Below are 5,052 nucleotides of genomic sequence, written 5' to 3' on the forward strand. Positions count from 1 at the left end.
TATAATTGGAAATTATACATCTTTAATGTGAGGAACTGGTTTGAATTATCCTTTATAGCTCTTTCGCCACGTTGAAGTATTGTAATGCGTCAGTCTCATAGCCATCAACAGTGTACTGGGAACAATAATACTCTCCCTGTAGCGTGTGATGATTGAATGAAGCAGTACATTACAGAGACCCACCCCAAGGCCTGACATGTAGTAGACATTAAATTTACTTTCCACTTTCCTATCACAGTACTTAGCCTACCTTTATTGGTGTTTCCAAGGCAACTACCACAGAGTGTCAAAGCACCTTCCCACGGGATGCCAAAGGTAACTCAGAACCAGTACTAAAGCGGAAATGAACTGCTCCCTCAAGAAAGAATGGAAGAAAATCGTATTGTGAATAAACTGCAGAATATAAAGAATGAGGTGGGCATTTTCATTGGAGGCCTAAGTGGAAAATGACATCACATATATTCAGAGGAAGATTTTAAGACATGAGAGAGAAATGTAGAAGTATATAGATGCAAATTACAAACCTTGGTAATTGTTATAGTTTGTAGGAAAAAAATAAATAAATATCAAGGAACTGCATAATTAATAAAAAGGATTGAAAATTTCCAAACAGAAAAGTCTCAATTAGGAAAATAATCACAATACAAATAGTAGTTTAGGTTACGAGCTGATACAAAGTATTTTTAAGCAAAATTAATATAGTTTTATTTTTAAAAGAGCATTGGTCTAGGCTTTTTCCTTTGTGGTTGGGTGATTTTTGATTACTGGATCAATCTCCTCAGTCATGATTAATCTGTTTTCTATTTCTTCATTATTCAGTTTTGAGAATTTTACTAATATAACCCATTCTAGTTTATTGAATTTATTGGTATATAATTTTTCAGTCTCTTATGGTCTTTGTATGTCTCTGATATAAGTTGTAATGTATCCTCATAATATGTATTTTATTTATTTGGGCATTGTACCTTTTAGTAAGCCTGTCAATGTTCTTATTTATAAAAAACACAGACTTTTGTTGAGCTTTTCTATATTTTTCTAGTTTCAATTTACTTATTTCTACTCTGATCTTTGTTATTTTCTTATTTTGTTTTTCTTTTTGTAATTTGTAGAGATATAAACTAAGTAACTTAAGATCTGTTTTTTTTCAGGTAGGCAATTATGAGTATAAACGACCTTCAAAGTTCTGCTGCTGCTGCTTCAATTAGTTTTACTATGTTTATGTTTCTATTTTTGTTTTTCTTGAGATATCTATTTACTTCTTGTTTACTTCTTTGATCCAGGAGGCATTTAGGAGCATTTAAAAAATTATCCACATTATGTATAAAATTTCCAGTTTTCCTTTCATTGTTGATTTTTAATTTTATACATTTGTGCTTGATATGGCTTCAAAAATCTCTTAACATTTGTTTTATGACTCAATATATAACCTGACCTAATGAATGGAGAATGTTGAAGTATGTATATTATGCTGTCAGTGGAGAAAATATTCTGTATGTCAAGGTTCTGCACAGCAAATAAGCAAGAAAATGAAAAGTCAACTCACAGAGAGAAATAGTTACAAATAATTTATCTGTTGAAAAGTACATATCCAAAACATACAAGAAACATACCTAACTCAAAAGCAAAACATAAATAAATCTATTTAAAATTGACATAAAACTGCAAAAGACATTTTCGGTTAACTGGAATATTAAAATGTATTCAAAATCATGCTCATCAGGGAAATGTAAACCAAAACACAATTAGATATCACTTCTGTCTTATTAAGATGACTTATTAAAAAGTCAAAAAATGGCAAGTATTGGTAAGAATGTGTAGAAACAGGAACAATTATATACTCTTGGAGGAATTATAGATGGATATAGTCATTATGGAAAACATGATAGAAAACATTATGGAACACATAATGAACTCAAAAACTTCAAAGTAGAAATACCATATGATCCAGGAATGTCATATGCAGTTATATATACAAAGGAAATGAAATCACTGTCATTCACTACAGCAGAGATATGGGAAAAGAATCAGGCATCTGTTATCAGATGGATTCATATGTCATATATACGAGTAGGAAAATATTGTATAACACTATAAAAGAAAGACAACCAATCAATTTTAAAAACATGGATGATCTTGCTGCACGATTTCAGGTATGAATGAAAGCTACAAACGTCAAACTCATGGACGACATCCAGGTTTGAGCAGAGGAGTGAATAAGAGGATGATGCTCAAAGGGCAGAAACTTACACGTGGAAGAAAAGTAAGCTCTGGAGACTTAACATATATCATGGTGATTGTAATTTTCAAAAATTGCTGAGAAAGTATAAATTAGAGTGGAATTATATATGAATATTTTATTTCAACTTACTCATGAAGATCATGCAAGTTTATCACTGCTTGATTGAGTTTAAAACATAATTTTTAAAAAACACTCTAATCATACACTTCCAAATTTTCCTTTGACCTAACTTTAAGTAATATTTCCATTTATGGAAAAATCCATTTTGAAGATATTTTTGCTTTGTAAATCTCCAAATTTGACCTCAGAACTATTCCTTAGGATGTACCAATGAAATGAGAATTAAAAATTTCTAGAAATAATCATTTTCTCTAGCAGAAAAAAAATTACTTCAACCACGCTAATTAACATCAGCCCACATACCTAACGAAAAAAGAAATAGGTACCGAACAAATAGGAATATTCAAAAAGGTGAAACCTTCACTCAGAACCCTCGCTTTACTTCACTGAGTCAACGAAATGCTGGGCTGCTGTTCAAGTCACTGCCAAGTGTGGGACGACTGTTAAAAATAAGTCTTGTGGTTAGAATAATATTTTTATAGGCTCACTTCTCTCAAAGTCCTGGTCTTATTTTTTTCCTTGAGAGAGTCTGAACTCACATCTACAGAATTAAAAAAAAGAATGAAAGAACATACTAGCCAATTGGAATGTTGCTTAAGAAAAAGAAAACCTTAATTGGAAAAGATTGATAGCCACGACTTAAGACAGCAGGTTTTTTACCCTAATAAGATAAGAAAATGAATTTAAAACCCACAAACACCCTTTCCAGCCAGCGCCAGGTAACAGGCAGCTCTCGGGACAACTGGCACAAGTGCCACAAGACCAGGGCAAAAGAAAGCGATGTCAAAGAAGAAGTATGACTTGGGGGGGGCCTGCTGCCAACACCGAGATTGGCACCTGGCACCTACTGCATACCCAGGGCTGGAGTTTCAAGAGGCAACAAGAAGTGCCGAGCCCTGCGGCTAGATGTGGGAAACTTCTCCTGGGGATCTGAGTGTTGACCTCCAAACAAGGATCATAGTTGTCATTCACAATGCATCCAACAGTGGGCTGGTCCTCACCAAGTTCTTCACCTGAAGAACTGCATTGTGTTCATTGACAGCACTCCCTACAGTGGTATGAATCCCACTATGCACTGCCCCTGGGCCAGAAAACGGGGGCCAGGCTATTCTGGAGGAGGAGGAGATTTTATACAAAAAATGATCAAAGAAAATTCAAAGAAGTATGATTGAAGGAAAAAGAATGCCCAAATCAGCAGTCTTCTGGAGGAGCATCTACAGCAGGGCAAGCTTCCAGCCGGCACTGCACCGATAGCAGGCCTGTGTGGCCAAGCGGACGGCTGTGTGCCAGAGTGCAAAGTGCTGGAGTTCTATCTGAGGAAAATCAAGGCCCCGAAAGGCAAATAAACCTTCGCTCCTGGTTTAACTCACATAATAAAAGTGTTTATTGTTCTATGTGCAAAAAATAAATAAATAAAAATAAAACCCACCAGTGTTTTTATATGTTCTACCATCTGCAAAATATTGTGCTAAATACAAGTGGGGAATAAAAACTACATTAAAAAAATCCTCAATTTTTATGTAACTGTCTCTCTTCCAATATTGTCCACGCAGAAAAATGAAGTCTCTTCTATTTTCTATATCTCTTTTATGGATGCCACGGTTTCTCAAATTTCCCCGAACAGAAGAACACTTGTGGGAAGACGAGATGAGATCCGTATTTTCAGGTACTTGATGTTGTAAGTGAATGCTCCTTTCATGTCAAAACATAAAACTCCTCAGGTCAGGCCTTCCATATTATACTTTAGTAGAGCTTTATTTATTTTATTATGACTTTCTTTCCTTAAAACTCTAAGCAAAGGCTGATCATTCAGGCAGCTGGGGCCCTGTTTATTCTGGGTTTTCATGGGATGCCCAGGCCAATTTGGAAAGAACAAACCAGTGAGGTCTGCTTTTCGTGTTCTCCTAGCAGGCACATGTGCCATTTCTCACATTCTTGCTGCCCACAGAGTGTCCCAGTGCCATCTTCTCCCACGGTACCCTGGGCAGCAGCTCACGGGAGGCTGGAGAATGAGTCACAAACTGAGAATTGGAATAATCAGGTATTCACAGGGATGGCTCTTTTGCTAACACCAAAGGTAAGCCATTCAATTTAGTGTCCAATCCAGTTAATGTTGGTAAATACAAACACATTTTAACATAATTTATCTCCTGGTATGGAACATGACTGAACCAAAATTGTAATGTGATAACAGAGTTTGCTAATGAAATGACCAAATAAAGGTTTGCAATTTTATTTTCTAAATTGTTGTTTTAATTGATGAATAATAATCACATGCCTTTATGAATTCTAGGGTGGTACACCAAATCACAGAACTTAGCAAACTCACCATTTCAAACCTGGATGGTTTCTTTAGGTTAGAACGCTTAGAACACTCTCCTCCTGCAGCTGCTGTGCAGTCCACACTCGCAATGCTGTTCACTATAGCCACCCTGCCGAGCTGTAGAATGAGACTGTCCCCCTCCGATGCGGCGAACTTCGTACTCATGAACCAGCTCTTCTGCTTAGGGTCCCCCTTCCAACCTCCCCAACCTTCTGCAACCATTTGTGATCCAAAGTGCATTTTTATTTTGGTCTAAAATTTGAATGTAGAGGCTGGGAAGATGGCTCGGTGGAATAAGCACTTCTCTGGCAAGCGCAAGGGCCTGAGTTCAATCCCTTATTGCACCAAAAAAAATAAATAAATAAATAAA

At 36.1% G+C, this 5,052-nt stretch overlaps 1 protein-coding gene across 1 annotated transcript in view; it reads right to left on the reverse strand.

Annotated features, from left to right (window-relative positions):
* Positions 1 to 5,052, reverse strand: part of Chsy3 (chondroitin sulfate synthase 3) — a 280,921-nt gene that overhangs the window by 238,366 nt on the left and 37,503 nt on the right. The window lies entirely within an intron of this gene.

The sequence above is a fragment of the Octodon degus genome, unplaced genomic scaffold (genome assembly GCF_000260255.1).
Source record: "Octodon degus isolate 3935 unplaced genomic scaffold, OctDeg1.0 scaffold00040, whole genome shotgun sequence".
Lineage (NCBI taxonomy): Eukaryota > Metazoa > Chordata > Mammalia > Rodentia > Octodontidae > Octodon > Octodon degus.